Here is a 16,952-nt window from a genome sequence, read left to right as displayed (position 1 = left end):
ATAACTTCATTACTATAGGAAAAAATATTTTCTTTGCTAGCAGGTACCCGTTTTAAGTAATCATTTAATGCCCAGAAGATTTACTAGTGAAGATTATTTTTGATGCAGCATCTCGAGTTCTTATAAAAATCTGATCAGCTTTATAAAACAAATTCTTGTATATTAAAGACATTTAAATAAAATCTTAATAGATGACAAACCTGTTTTAAATATACCTATAAAAAAATTCTCACCACAACAGTTAAATTGGGAGACTTGGATTTGTGGTCTTAAGATATGAACACAGTAACTTTTTAAAAGGAAGATGAATTAAGATAATCTAGTAGTTATCTAGCTATCTAACTAAGATTAAATAGCTAGATTAGGTAAAATAAGCTATATAGTTGACCTTGCTTGGTTTCATCTTAAATAGCAGTAGCTATTGCTGAAGCATAGTCAAAATACACCTCAAAGCTTATTTTTTATAACATAATAACAAATTAAAAGCAGAGGTAAATATTTTAACTGTTAAATCTTCACAATTATACAAAAACATTCTTTCATGTTACTGCAAGTGAGAATGCAGGTAGGTTCATCCCTTAGCCTCCAGATTAAAAACCAGGGAGCATAACCAAGGAGAAAGGGTAGGAGAAATAGCTGTTGCACTGAAAACTTCATATTCCAGAATCTCAGGACCTCAGTTTCTTCTTTTCCATCTCTGCTAGTGAAAGACTGGCAAGCTTGAAGCTAGAAAGACAGTTAACTGTGCTGCATATATGAAACAGAACTTCTTTCTCCTATTTTCAGCACTGATAACTACTGATAGCACAAGACATATCGACCTCGGAAACAGGGACACCAAGAACACAGGGAATTGCTGTGAAACAAAACAATAGTGCTTTTCTATTTTTTTAAGCAGCACAAGTGAATAGTACTATCAACTCACTGACTGACTAGCCTTCTGTATTATTAGAGGGACAGAGTATAGGGGTGGTACAGGAGAGATCTTTCTGCAGCTTTCCAAAGGCTGAAGGGCTGCTAAGGAGAAGCACAATCATTCCAGAAAGACTCTTCCAAAGATTACTTCATCACAGTAAACTGAGTGAAGATGCAGAGGCTTCTACAGCTGAGCCATCTGACATCCCTAAACGTATCACTTCCCAGGAGGTAACAAACAGGATGAAGTAGCGAGTTAGAAACTTCCAATGAAAAAAAAACATACTGATGCTACAGAACTATGAGCATCTCAATTTGAATATGAATTATCTCCCAATTTCCTTGGAAGAACCACCTTTTGTAATGGTTTTTCCTTGCAACTCATGCACCCGTGCCTCTAGGGTCGAGGTGGATTTTCCATCCCACTTCCTCATGGCCTCTCCATGATCACGCAGGTAAAACCATAGGGTGCCCCGTGGTGTGTATCCTCTATATCCTCTCTCTTGAGCAAAAGGACGTTGACTCCTAATGGCTGAGATACTGGTCCATACAGGTGGGGAGTAGGATATATCCTCTCTGAGTTGCTGGACCTTCTGGGACAGTTTCTCTACAGCCGAGGCACAGGCCCGTAGGGAGGAAGGGATACTTTCTTCATATTCCCAGAGTCAGCCAACCACTTCATCCACCTTTGGTGCCTCTTCATCTTTCCAGGTCAGTATTGCCAACGAGTTGGCATACGATGCTGGTGCGTTCTGTACCACCTTCCGCCACATGGGTTGGGTGCACCTGACTTCATCTGGATCTTTGGGTAACTGCTCATCGTTCAGGTCACTATAAATCACCTCCAGCATGCCTAATTCCCTCAGGTACTGGATACCTCTCTCTGTGGTGGTCCATTTGCCTGGGCGGTATATAACATCCTCCTTGAAGGGATACCTTTCCTTCACGCTTGACAGCAGTCGCCTCCAGAGGCTGAGCGGTTTTGCCCCTTTTCCAATTGCTTTGTCAATGCCCCCTTCCCTGGAAAGGGATCCCAGCTGCTTGGCTTCCTTACCCTCTAAATCCAGGCTACTGGCCCCGTTATCCCAGCATCGGAGCAGCCAGGTGATGATGTGCTCACCTGGATGACGACTGAAATCTTTTTGCAAATCTCGCAGCTCACTCAGGGATAGGGACAGGGTGGTTGCCATCTCATTTATAGGTTCTGCCTCTTCCTCCTCCTGTTCCCGTGATGGCCCTGGTTCATCTTCATCCCTTACTAAATGAGCTGATTTCCTAGTGTATTTTTTCTTCTGTATAGGGGCAACTGATACCGGCATGGGTTGGTTCTCTGGTTTAGCCACGGTGCCTGTTGCTGGGGTTGGAGTGGTCATAGTCCCTGCGGGTGTACTTGGAGTAGCTGCAGTGCCTGTGGCTCTGGTTGGAGTGGCCGCAGTGCCTGTCGTCTTGTCAGCAGATCCAGAGACCTTCTCTTTCCCTTGAGGGTACTGAATAGTGTTGAACAGGGCTCGATAGGCATGGGCCAGTCCCCAGCATGTTGCAGTGATTTGTGTCTCTCTGGAGTTGCCAAGGTGACAACATACTTTTTCCAAATACTTTTCTAGTTCTTCAGGATTCTGCACTTGTTCAGGGGTGAAGTTCCAAAACACGGGAGGTGCCCACTGCCCTAGGTACTTGCCCATACTATCCCACACACCCTGCCACTCATAACTATCCAGCCTTGGGGCAGATCTCTGGATGATATTCTGAAATAGCTTACTAACCTTTGTCAAAACCAAAAAATATTCCCAAGAAGTATCCATAGAAGTATCTTAACTGCCCAGAGATGTTCAAGATACTGAAAAGTTATTGTAATGAAGGAAGAAACATCATAGAAGAAGGTAGCGAAGGTGCCATTCTGTATTTCCTCCATGAAAAACCTCTCGGAGGAAGAGGTATAATTGCTAATACTCTCCATGAGGTGGTACCCGAAGTACAGTAATGGCTTCAGTACAAAACCCACATAGCAAGCAATGCTCAAGGTCAGTGTTTTAATAAGAAATCTCCCAGGCAAAACATCACTAATAACTGCAGAGCACAGGAAACTGCAGAAGCCGACACCAATCTTTAACATGAACAGCAAAAACACGAGCATGGTGCAGATCAGATGAACTAATATCATGACTGGCAAATGTTAGCAGATTCCTTAATACACTCTGGTTAACCTGTTATTATCTCAAACCCTTTGTGCCCCATGTTGGGCGCCAAAAAGGACTGTTGTGTTTTAAGCCCAGCCAGCAACTAAGCACCACGCAGCCGCTCGCTCACTCCCCCTGCCCCGGTGGGACGGGGGAGAGAATTGGCGGAGTAAGAGTGAGAAAACTCCTAGATTGAAATAAGAACAGTTTAATAATTGAAGTAAAATAATAATAACAACAATATAATAATAATAATATACAAAGCAAGTGATGCACAATGCAATTGCTCACCACCCACCGAGCAATACCAAGACAGTTCCTGAGCAGTGATCGCTGCCCCCCGGCCAACTCCCCCCAGTTTTTATGCTGAGCATGACGTCATATGGTATGGAATAGCCCTTTGGTCAGTTTGGATCAACTATTTTGGCTGTGCCCCCTCCCAGTTTTCTTGTGCATCTGGCAGAGCATGGGAAGCTGAAAAGTCCTTGACTAGCGTAAGCAGTACTTAGCAACAACTAAAACATCAGCATGTTATCAACATTATTCTCATCCTAAATCCAAAACACAGCATTATGCCAGCTACTAGGAAGAAAATTAACTCTATCCCAGCCAAACCCAGGACAGTCTCTTTTCCCAAGTAACAAGTGATAGAATGAGAAGAAACAGCCTCAAGTTGCATGAGGGGAGGTTTAGATTGGATATTAGGAAAAATTTCTTCACTGAAAGGGTTATCAAGCATTGGAACAGGCTGCCCAGCGGAAGTGGGTGAGTCCCCATCCCTGGAGGTATTTAAAAGATGTGTAGATGTGGCAGTTAGGGACATAGTTTAGTGGTGGACTTGGTAGTGTTAGGTTAACAGTTGGACTTGATGATCTTAAGGGTCTTTTCCAACCTAAATGATTCTATGATTCTGTATGTGCAATGATTTCAGTCGTCATCTAGGTGAGCAAATTATCATCTGGTTGCTCCAGTGCTGGGATACTGGGGTCAATAGACAGGAATTAGAGGGCAAGGAAGCCCAGAAGCTGGGATTCCTTGCTAGGGATAAGGCCATTGACAAAGGGATTGGAGAAGGGGAAGCAGTCCTCAGCCTCTGGAGGCAACTACTGTCGAGTGTGAAGGACAGGTATCCCTTCAAGGAAGTTCTTGTAAATTACTGAGGCAAGCGGACCTCCAGTCCATTTGGGAGGTATCCAGTATCTGAGGGAATTAGCCGTGGTGGAGGTGATCTACAGCAACCTGGACAACAACCAAGCATCTGAAGACCCAGATGAAATCCATTGCATGCGGTCCATGTGGCGAAAGTTTGTACGAAGTACACAGATGTCATATGCCAACACCCTGGCAATAATGAGCTGGACAGACATGGAGGCACCAACTGTGGATGGATTGGCCTTCCAACTCTGACAATTCAAGGAGAATCTCGCTTCCTCCCTATGGACCTGCGTCTTGGCTGTGGAGAAACTGTCCCAAAACTTCCAGCAATTCAAAAAGGGTATGTTGTCTTTCTCACCCATACCGACCAACACCTCAGCTATTGAGTCAGCCTTTTTCTGCTCAAGGGAAAGATTACTGATGGCATACACCACATGTCACCCTGTGGTTCTATCTGCATGACCAGGGGGAGGACATGAGCAAGTGGGATGGTGAACCTACCTGGAGACTAGAAGCTGGAGTACAGGAACTGCAAGAAAAAAACAACAGCCAAAAGGCATCCATCCATGAGAATTACTGCTCCAGTTTCTATGGGGCAGAGTAGAAGGGCTGATCTTACTTCTAACCCTGATGAAGGAACTTCTGGCTTGCAGTTACCAAAAATCAAGTAATTAATATTCTGACCAGGACTAGAGGGGCCTTGCCTTTGGCCAGGCAGAGGAAAGAGACAACTGAGTTTACTGGACTGTGTGGATTCGATGGCCTGGCACATCAGCCCCACGGGAGTATAAAGCTCTGGTGGACACTGGTGCGCAGTGTACCCTAATGCCATCTGTATTGGGTCTGGCTGGGATGGAGTTAACTTTCCCCGTAGCGGCCCTCATAGTGCTGTGCTTTGTATTGGTAGCTAGAAAGGTGTTCATAGCTCACCAGTGTTTTGGCTACTGCTGAGCACTGCTCACACAGCATCAAGGCTGTCTCTCCAACACTTTCCCCCCCTCACCAGTAGGCTGGGGGTGGGCAAGATCTTGAGAGGGGACGTAGCCAGGACAGCTGACCCAAACTGACCAAAGGGATATTCCATACCACATGACATCGTGCTCAGCAATAAAAGCTAAGAGAAAGGAGGAGAGGGGGGCATTTGTTATTAAGGTGTTTGTCTTCCAGAGCAACTGCTACATGTACCAAAGCCCTGCTTCCCAGGAAGTGGCTGGACATCGCCTGCTGATGGGAAGTGGAGAATAAATCTCGTTTTCCTTTGCTTCCACATGTAGCCTTTGCTTTTCTTTATTAAACTGCCTTTATCTTGACCCATGAGTTCCTTTTCATTTTATTTTCTCCCCTCCCTGTCCTGCTGAGGAGGGAAGTGATAGAGTGGCTTGGTGGGCACCTGGCAGCCAGCCAAGGTCAACCCACCACAGTCCTTTTTGGTGCCCAACATGGGGCACAAGACAACAGCAGTTTTGTATGAAGCATGCTGTAGTTATTAAGTGGCAAGCTTCTGTGTGGGTCACAGAGTTTGTTGGCTGCACTGCTTATCTCTCTGTTTTGCTGAGCTTGGGAACATGTTAATACAAACAATGGCTATGTGCTTTGCCCTGGCATTGATGGACTTACTGTGCTGGGGGAGCTATCTTGTGGAGAAGGTGAGGGAATACATCTCCCTCTTCCTGCCTGGGATTGATGTGGATGGTTTTATTATACAGGCTCCCGAGATCCTTGTTCACCATTATGTGAGCTGTTTAATACTACTAATTAATACTGTTGGCATACTGTGGGGTTTGTGGAATCTGGTGTCGCCCTGGTGTAAGAGAAGACATCTTCTGGGTGAGGTGGTACTGAAATGTGCCTTGAAGCGGCCGGGCCCTGGGTGGCAGGGTGTGTGGAAGGATTTGGGCAGGTTCCTAGGGGAGTTATCATCTCCCATAGCCTGGGACTTTACACCTGAACAGGCAAGCAACCCTGGCAAACTGACGCGCCACCTGATAGAAGGGTGCCTTGCCTACCCCAATGAAAACCAGCAGCTTCTAGCACTGTACTGGGGCCTGGCCTGTGCCTATTGAGCCACAGTTCAGTCCTCTCAGAGGACTGTGGTTGAGGCAGGGACCCAAACTGCATCTGAGGACTCCATGGTTGAGATAGGGACCCAAACAACAACTACAGTAATTGCCCCAGTAGTGAAAAAGAAACAGTGGACAAGGAGGTCAACGGGTCCATATCATCGATTAGTAAGGGAGGAGGAAGAAGAGGAAGGGTTTGATCAAGAAGCCAGTCCTTCGACACAGAAGGAGGAGGAAGGATTGAGAAAATTCAAACAGGAAGCAGAAACCACCTGGTCCCTGACCTTGTCAGAACTTCGAGACATGCGGAAAGATTACAGCTGCCAGCCAGGTGAGCAGATTGCTGCCTGGTTGATCCGATGCTGAGATAATGGGGCCAACAGTCAGCAACTGGAAGGTAAGGAAGCCCAACAGCTGGGATCCCTTGCTCAAAACCGGGGAACTGAGAGAGGAATTGGGAAAAAGGCAGAAATTTGCAGTCTCTGGAGACGGCTCCTCTAGTGTGAGGGCAAGATATCCATTCAAGGAAGATCTTGTGAACTACCCAGGAAAGTGGACTACTGCTGAGGAAGACATCCAGTACCTGAGAGAATTAGCTGTGCTGGAAGTCATCTATAGTGATCTAGACAATGATGAGGTCTCCAAAGATCCAGAGGACATCCTGTGCACATGGGCCATGTGGAGGAAGGTGATTCAAAGTGCCCCAGTGTCATATTCTAACAGCTTGGCAACAATGTAATGCCTGGATAGGGATACACCAACTGTGGAGAGAGTGTCTTCTTGGCTCCAAAACTTTGAAGAGAATCTCTGTCCCTCCTCATCTCTATGGGGCTAGTGCCTTGGCTGTCAGGGGTGCCCCAAGAAGTCAGTCCCCTCCTGCCCCAGTCAGAGGGAAAGGGAGCCCCAGGCAGGTGCCACGTGGCACACTCTGTTTCTTCCTGCGTGACCAGGGGGAGGACGTGAGGAAGTGGGATGGTGAACCCACCTTTAAGCTGGAAGCCTGTGTACGCGAACTGAGAGGGGAGACAGCTGTTAAGAAGGGGCCACCCAAGGAGGCTGTCAGCTTAGTTGCTGTAGAGACACAAGAAGGCAATCAGCGATCTCCCAGACAGAGAAGAAGGACTGAGATCACCTCCCTTGATCCTGGTGAGGGGACTTCTGGTCTGGCACTGCAAGGGTCAGACAGTGAATGGAGGAACAGGAATGGAGGGTCCCTGCCTTTGGCCAGGAGGAGGAAAGGGATGACCGGATATACTGGACTGTGTGGATTCGATGGCCTGGCACATCACACCCACAGAAGTATAAGGCTTTGGTAGACACTGGTGCACAGTGTATGCTGGTGCCATCAGGGTATAGGGGCACAGAACCCATCTGGACCTCTGGAGTGACAGGGGGATGCCAAGAATTGTCTGTATTGAAGGCTGAGGTGAGCTTAACAGGGGACAAGTGGGAAAAGCACCTCATTGTGACCGGCCCAGAGGCCCCTTGTATCCTTGGCATAGACTACCTCAGGAGAGGCTACTTCAAGGACCCAAAAGGATACTGACAGGCTTTTGGTGTAGCCACCATGAACACAGAGAAGATCAAACAGTTATCGACCCTGCCTGGCCTCTCAGAAGATCCCTTTGTTGTGGGACTGCTGCGAGTTGAAGAACAGTAGGTGCCAATTGCTACCAGGACAGTGCACCAGCAGCAATATCGCACAAACTGAGACTCCTGGCTCCCATCCATGAGCTGATTCATCACTTGGAGAGCCAAGGAGTGCTCAGCAAGACTCACTCACCCTTTAATAGTCCCATATGGCCAGTGCGAAAGTCTGATGGAGGGTGGAGGTTAACAGTAGACTATCGTGGCCTGAACGAAGTGACACCACCACTGAGTGCTGCTGTACCAGACATGTTAGAGCTGCAATATGAACTGGAGTCAAAGGCAGCCAAGTGGTATGCTACAACTCACATTCCCAATGCGTTTTTCTCAATTCCTTTGGCAGCAGAGTGCAGGCCACAGTATGCCTTCATGTGGCGGAGTGTCCAATACACCTGGAACTGACTGCCCCAGGGGTGGAAGCACAGCCCCACCATTTGCCATGGACTGATCCAGACTGCACTGGAACAGGGTGATGCCCCTGAACATCTACAATACATCGATGACATCATCGTGTGGGGAAACAAGGCAGAAGTGTTTGAGAAGGGAAAAACAGTAATTCAGATTCTTATGAAAGCTGGTTTTGCCGTAAAAAGAAGCAAGGCCAAGGGACGTGCACAGGAGATTCAGTTCATGGGAATAAAATGGCAGGATGGATGTCATCATGTCCCTATGGATGTGGTCAACAAGATAGCAACTATGTCTCCACCAACTAACAAGAAGGCAACACAACCTTTCCTAGGCCTTGTGGGATTCTGGAGAATGCATATTCCAGGTTACATTCAGCTTGTGAGCCCTCTCTATCGAGTAACCTGTAAGAAGAACTATTTTGAGTGGGGCCTTGAGCAACAACAAACCTCTGAGCATATCAAACAGGAAATAACTCATGCAGTAGCACTTGGGCCAGTCTGGACAGGACAAGTTGTGAGAAACGTGCTTTATACCTTAGCCAGGGATAACGGCCCCACCTGGAGTGTCTGGCAGAAAGCACCTGGAAAGACTCAATGTCAACCTCTAGGGTTTTGGAGCTGGGGATATAGAGGATCTGAGGCCCGCTATCCTCCAGCTGAGAAAGAGATATTGGCAGCATATGAAGGGGTTCGAGCTGCTTCGGAAGTGGTTGGTACTGAAGCACAGCTCCTGCTGGCACCCTGACTGCCAGTGCTGGGCTGGATGTTCAAAGGGAGGGTCCCCTCTACACATCATGCAACTGATGCTCTCTTCTCCCAAGTAGCTAGCGATAGGATGAGAGGAAATGGGCTCAAGCTGCGCCAGGGGAGGTTTAGACTGGAAATTAGGAAAAATTTCTTTACGGAAAGGGTGGTCAAGCATTGGAACAGGCTGCCCAGAGAGGTGGTGGAGTCACCATCCCTGGAAGTGTTCAAAAAACAGGTAGATGTGGCACTTCGGGATATGGTTTAGTCTAGTCTGCCCTTGATTGGTTTAGGTGGGCTTGGTAGTGTAGGTTAATGGTTGGACTGGATGATCTTAAAGGTCTTTTCCAACCTAGACGATTCTATGATTCTATGATTCTATGCTATGTGGAGGAAGTGGGTTGCACTAATCACACAACGGGCTCGAATAGGAAACCCCAGTCGCCCAGGAATCTTGGAAGTGATCATGGACTGGCCAGAAGGCAAAAACTTCAGAATGTCACCAGAGGAGGAGGTGACACGTGCTGAAGAAGCCCCACTGTACAATAAATTGCCAGAAAATGAGAAGCAATATGCCCTGTTCACTGATGGGTCCTGTTGTCTTGTGGGAAAGCATCGGAGGTGGAAAGCTGCTGTATGGAGTCCTATACGAAAAGTCGCAGAAGCTGCTGAAGGAGAAGGGGAGTCGAGTCAGTTTGCAGAGGTGAAAGCCATCCAGCTGGCTTTAGATATTGCTGAATGAGAAAAGTGGCCAGTCCTTTATCTCTATATCGACTCATGGATGGTGGCAAATGCCCTGTGGGGGTGGTTGGAGCAATGGAAGCAGAGCAACTGGCAGCGCAGAGGTGAACCCATCCGGGCTGCTGCACAGTGGCGAGATATTGCTGCCCGGGTAGAGAACCTGGCTGTAAAAGTTCGACACGTAGATGCTCACGTACCCAAGAGTTGGGCCACTGAAGAACATCAAAACAACCAGCAGGTGGATCAGGCTGCTAAGATTGAAGTGGCTCAGGTGGATCTGGACTGGCAACATAAGGGTGAATTATTTATAGCTCGGTGGGCCCATGACGCCTCAGGCCATCAAGGAAGAGATGCAACATATAGATGTGCTCGTGATCGAAGGGTGGGCTTAACTATGGACAGTATTGCACAGGTTATTCATGAATGTGCAACATGTGCTGCAATCAAGCAAGCCAAGCAGTTCAAGCCCCTCGGGTATAGTGAACGACGGCTAAAATATAAATATGGGGAGGCCTGGCAGATTGATTATATCACACTCCCACAAACCCGCCAAAGCAAGCGCTATGTGCTTAACATGGTGGAAGCAACCACTGGATGGCTGGAAATATATCCCGTGCCCCATGCCACCGCCCGGAACACCATCCTGGGCCTTGAAAAGCAAGTCCTGTGGCGACATGGCACCCCAGAAAGAATTGAGTCAGACAGTGGGACTCATTTCTGAAACAACCTCATAGACACCTGGGCCAAAGAGCACGGCATTGAGTGGGTATATCACATCCCTTACCATGCACCAGGCGCCGGGAAAATCGAACGATACAATGGACTGTTAAAGACTACCCTGAGAGCAATGGGTGGTGGGATATTCAAACATTGGGATACACATTTGGCAAAAGCCACCTGGTTAGTCAACACCAGTTGATCTGCCAATCGAACTGGCCCTGCCCAATCAAATCTTTTAGTTACTGTAGAAGGAGATAAAGTCCCTGTAGTGCACATAAAAATTATGGTGGGTGTCCTGGTTTCGGCTGGGATAGAGTTAATTTTCTTCCTAGGAGCAGGCATAGTGCTGTGTTTTGGATTTAGTAGGAGAAGAATGTTGATAACATGCTGATGTTTTTAGTTGTTGCTGAGTACTGCTTATGCTAGTCAAGGACTTTTTCAGCTTCCCATGCTCTGCCAGGCGCACAAGAAACTGGGAGGGGGCACAGCCAGAATAGTTGATCCAAACTGACCAAAGGGCTATTCCATACCATATGACGTCATGCTCAGTATATAAACTGGGGGGGGTTGGCCGGGGAGCAGCGATCGCTGCTCGGGAACTGTCTGGGTATCGGTCGGCGGGTGGTGAGCAATTGCATTGTGCATCACTTGCTTCGTGTATCATTATTATTATTATCATTATTATACTGTTACTATTAGCATTACTATTTTACTTTATTTCAATTATTAAACTGTTCTTATCTCAGCCCAGGAGTGTTTCTCACTCTTACTCCTCCAATTCTCTCCCCCATCCCATCAGGGTAGGGGGAGTGAGCGAGCGGCTGCGTGGTGCTTAGTTGCTGGCTGGGGCTAAACCACGACAGTCCTTTTTTGGCGCCCAACGTGGGGCTTGAGATAACAACAGATTAACCAGAGTGTATTAAGGAGTCTGTTAACAGTTGCCAGTCACGATATTAGTTCTTCTGATCTGCACCATGTTCTTTTTTTTGCAGCACGCGTTAAAGCTTGCTGTCAGTTTGTGTAGTGTGCTATGCTCTGCAGTGATTCATGATCTTTTGCTTGGGAGGCTCCTTATCAAAGCCCTGACCTTGAGCATTCTTTGGTATTTGGGTTTCATACAGAAGTCACTACTGTACTTCGGGTACTACCTCATAGAGAGAGTTAGCAATTATACTTCTTACTCTGAGAGGCTTGTTGTGGAGGAAATACAGAATGGCACCTTTGCTGCTTTCTTCTATGATGTTTCCTCCTTCATTACAACAACTTTCCTGTATCTTGAACACCCCTGGGCAGTTAAGATACTTCTATTGATAATTCTTGGGAATGTTGTTTCCGTTTTGATAAAGGTCAGTAAGCAGTTTAAAAATACCATCCAGAGATCTACCCCAAGGCTGGATAGTTATGAGTGGCAGAAGCACCCCATTGTGACTGGCCCAGACGCTCCGTGCATCCTTGGCATAGACTACCTCAGGAGAGGGTATTTCAAGGACCCAAAAGGGTACCGGTGGGCTTTTGGTATAGCTGCTTTGGAGACAGAGGAAATTAAACAGTTGTCCACCTTGCCCGGTCTCTCAGAGGACCCTTCGATTGTAGGGTTGCTGAAGGTTGAGGAACAACAGGTGCCGATTGCTACCACAACTGTGCACAGGCGGCAATATCGCACCAACCGAGACTCCCTGATTCCCATCCATAACCTGATTCGTCAACTGGAGAGCCAGGGAGTGATCAGCAAGACTCGCTCACCCTTTAACAGTCCCATATGGCCAGTGCGAAAGTCTAATGGGGAGTGGAGACTAACAGTGGACTATCGTGGCCTGAACGAAGTTACACCGCCGCTGAGTGCTGCCGTGCCAGACATGCTAGAACTTCAATATGAACTGGAGTCAAAGGCAGCTAAGTGGTATGCCACAATTGATATTGCTAATGCATTTTTCTCCATCCCTTTGGCAGCAGAGTGCAGACCCCAGTTTGCTTTTACCTGGAGGGGTGTTCAGTACACCTGGAACCGACTGCCCCAGGGGTGGAAGCACAGCCCCACCATTTGCCACGGACTGATCCAGACAGCACTGGAACAGGGTGAAGCTCCAGAACATCTGCAGTACATTGATGACATCATTGTGTGGGGCAACACAGCAGAAGAAGTTTTTGAGAAGGGAAAGAAAATAGTCCAAATCCTTCTGAAGGCTGGTTTTGCCATAAAACAGAGTAAGGTCAAGGGACCTGCACAGGGGATCCAATTTTTAGGAATAAAATGGCAAGATGGACGTCGTCAGATCCCAATGGATGTGATCAACAAAATAACAGCTATGTCCCCACCAACTAGCAAAAAGGAAACACAAGCTTTCTTAGGCGTTGTGGGTTTTTGGAGAATGCATATTCCAAATTACAGCCAGATCGTAAGCCCTCTCTATCAAGTGACCCGGAAGAAGAACGAATTCAAATGGGGCCCTGAGCAACAACAAGCCTTTGAACAAATTAAACGGGAGATAGTTCATGCAGTAGCCCTTGGGCCAGTCCGGGCAGGGCAGGATATTAAAAATGTGCTCTGCACTGCACCCGGGGAGAATGGCCCTACCTGGAGCCTCTGGCAGAAAGCACCAGGGGAGACTCGAGGTCGACCCCTAGGGTTTTGGAGTTGGGGATACAGAGGATCCGAAGCCCGCTATACTCCAACTGAGAAAGAGATACTGGCAGCATATGAAGGGGTTCGAGCTGCTTCAGAAGTGGTTGGTACTGAAGCACAGCTCCTGCTGGCACCCCGACTGCTGGTGCTGGGCTGGATGTTCAAAGGGAGGGTCCCCTCTACACATCATGCAACTGATGCTACATGGAGTAAGTGGGTTGCATTGATCACACAACGGGCTCGAATAGGAAACCCCAGTCGCCCAGGAATCTTGGAAGTGATCATGGACTGGCCCGAAGGAAAAAACCTTAGAATATCACCAGAGGAGGAGGTGACACGTGCTGAGAAGGCCCCACTGTATAATAAATTGCCAGAAAATGAAAAGCAATATGCCCTGTTCACTGATGGATCCTGTCGTCTTGTGGGAAAGCATCGGAGGTGGAAAGCTGCTGTATGGAGTCCTATACGACAAGTCGCAGAAACTGCTGAAGGAGAAGGGGAGTCGAGTCAGTTTGCAGAGGTGAAAGCCATCCAGCTGGCTTTAGATATTGCTGAAAGAGAAAAGTGGCCAGTCCTTTATCTCTATACTGACTCATGGATGGTGGCAAATGCCCTGTGGGGGTGGCTGCAGCAATGGAAGCAGAGCAACTGGCTGCGCAGAGGCAAACCAATCTGGGCTGCCGCATTGTGGCAAGATATTGCTGCCCGGGTAGAGAACCTGGTTGTAAAAGTTCGTCATGTAGATGCTCATGTACCTAAGAGTCGGGCCACTGAAGAACATCAAAACAACCAGCAAGTAGATCAGGCTGCTAAGATTGAAGTGGCTCAGGTGGATTTGGACTGGCAACATAAGGGTCAATTATTTATAGCTCGGTGGGCCCATGACGCCTCAGGCCATCAAGGAAGGGATGCAACGTATAAATGGGCTCGTGATCGAGGGGTGGACTTAACTATGGACAGTATTGCACAGGTTATTCATGAATGTGCAACATGTGCTGCAATCAAGCAAGCCAAGCAGTTCAAGCCCCTCGGGTATAGTGAACGATGGCTGAAATATAAATATGGGGAGGCCTGGCAGATTGATTACATCACACTCCCACAGACCCGCCAAAGCAAGTGCTACGTGCTCACCATGGTGGAAGCAACCACCAGATGGCTGGAAACATATCCCGTGCCCCATGCCACCGCCCGGAACACCATCCTGGGCCTTGAAAAGCAAGTCCTGTGGCGACATGGCACCCCAGAAAGAATTGAGTCAGACAACGGGACTCATTTCCGAAACAACCTCATAGACACCTGGGCCAAAGAGCACGGCATTGAGTGGGTGTATCACATCCCTTACCATGCAAAATTGAGCGATACAATGGTTTGTTAAAGAGTACCCTGAGAGCAATGGGTGGTGGGACGTTTAAACATTGGGATACGCATTTAGCAAAAGCCACCTGGTTAGTCAACACCAGGGGATCTGCCAATCGAGCTGGCCCTGCCCAATCAAAACTTTTACGTACTGTAGAAGGAGATAAAGTTCCTGTAGTGCACATGAAAAATATGCTGGGGAAGACAGTCTGCGTTACTTCCCCCTCTGGCAAAGGCAAACCCATTCGTGGGATTGCTTTTGCTCAAGGATCTGGGTGCACTTGGTGGGTGATGCGAAAGGATGGGGAAGCCCAATGTGTACCTCAAGGGAATTTGATTTTGGGTGAAAATAGCCAATGAACTGAATTGTATAATATTAATTGCTTTATAATACTGTATGTTATCTCTTAACTATATGTTATCTCTTAACTGCATGTTAATATAATAATATAGTAGGTTAATATTAAGTATATAATACTATATATTATGATTGCTATATGCCGCATCAATGGTATTGCAGTAAGAATTGCCCAGCTTAATGAAAATGAACTTTGATGAAACCATGTTGGAATGAGAACTGACTTCAGCATGCAACAGTCCAACACTGCACACCACCTCTCCTGCTCTGAAAGACTGTGATGACAGATGGAACCCAAAGTCATGGGCTAAATGAACTCAACGGACATTTTAGAGGGATGGGCCATAGACGAAGGGAATGATATCTGTGTGTATATCAGGATAGGGAAAGCGGTGGTGATTAATGGGAACACATTGGAAAGGGGAGGGCCTGTGCATGACGTAGATGGTATAGAATAAGGGGTGGATATTGTCCTGGTTTCGGCTGGGATAGAGTTAATTTTCTTCCTAGCAGCAGGCATAGTGCTGTGTTTTGGATTTAGTAGGAGAAGAATGTTGATAACATGCTGATGTTTTTAGTTGTTGCTGAGTACTGCTTATGCTAGTCAAGGACTTTTTCAGCTTCCCATGCTCTGCCAGGCGCACAAGAAACTGGGAGGGGGCACAGCCAGAATAGTTGATCCAAACTGACCAAAGGGCTATTCCATACCATATGACGTCATGCTCAGTATATAAACTGGGGGGGGTTGGCCGGGGAGCAGCGATCGCTGCTCGGGAACTGTCTGGGTATCGGTCGGCGGGTGGTGAGCAATTGCATTGTGCATCACTTGCTTCGTGTATCATTATTATTATTATCATTATTATACTGTTACTATTAGCATTACTATTTTACTTTATTTCAATTATTAAACTGTTCTTATCTCAGCCCAGGAGTGTTTCTCACTCTTACTCCTCCAATTCTCTCCCCCATCCCATCAGGGTAGGGGGAGTGAGCGAGCGGCTGCGTGGTGCTTAGTTGCTGGCTGGGGCTAAACCACGACAGTGGGGAAGACAGTTTGGGTGACTTCCCCCTCTGGCAAAGGCAAACCCATTCGTGGGATTGCTTTTGCTCAAGGACCTGGGTGCACTTGGTGTGTGATGCAAAGGGATGGGCAAGTGTACCTCAAGGGGATTTGATTTTGGGTGAAAATAGCCAATGAACTGAATGGTATGATGTTAATTGCTATATAATACTGTATGTTATCTCTTTTAACTGTATGTTATCTCTTATTGTATGTTATCTCTTAACTGTATGTTAATATAGTAATAATGTTAATATAATAATAGAGTATGTTAATGTTAAGTATATAATACTGTATGTTATGGTTGCTCTATGCCACATGAATGGTATTACAGTAAGAATTGCCCAGCTTAATGAAAATGAACTTTGATGAAACCATGTTGGAATGAGAACTGGCTTCAGCATGCAACAATCCAACACTGCACACCACCTCTCCTGCTCTGAAAGACTGTGATGACAGATGAAACCCAAAGTCATGCGCTAAATGAACTCAGTGGACATTTTAGAGGGATGGCCCATAGACGAAGGGAATGATATCTGTGTATATATATCAAGACAGGGAAAGTGGTGGTAACTAATTAGAACACATTGGAAAGGGGAGGGCCTGTGCATGACGTAGATGGTATAGAATAAGGGGTGGATACTGTCCTGGTTTCGGCTGGGACAGAGTTAATTTTCTTCCTAGCAGTAGGCATAGTGCTGTGTTTTGGTTTTAGTAGGAGAAGAATGTTGATAACACACCGATGTTTTAGTTGTTGCTCAGTACTGCTGATGCTAGTCAAGGACTTTTCAGCTTTCCATGCTCTGCCAGGCGCACAAGAAACTGGGAGGGGGCACAGCCAGAATAGTTGATCCAAACTGACCAAAGGGCTATTCCATACCATATGATGTCATGCTCAGTACATAAACTGGGGGGGGTTGGCCGGGGAGCAGTGATCGCTGCTCGGGGACTGTCTGGGTATCGGTCGGCGGGTGGTGAGCAATTGCCTT

Source organism: Pelecanus crispus, chromosome W, assembly GCF_030463565.1.
Source record: "Pelecanus crispus isolate bPelCri1 chromosome W, bPelCri1.pri, whole genome shotgun sequence".
In the NCBI taxonomy this organism is placed as follows: domain Eukaryota; kingdom Metazoa; phylum Chordata; class Aves; order Pelecaniformes; family Pelecanidae; genus Pelecanus; species Pelecanus crispus.
This window is presented reverse-complemented; position numbering follows the sequence as displayed.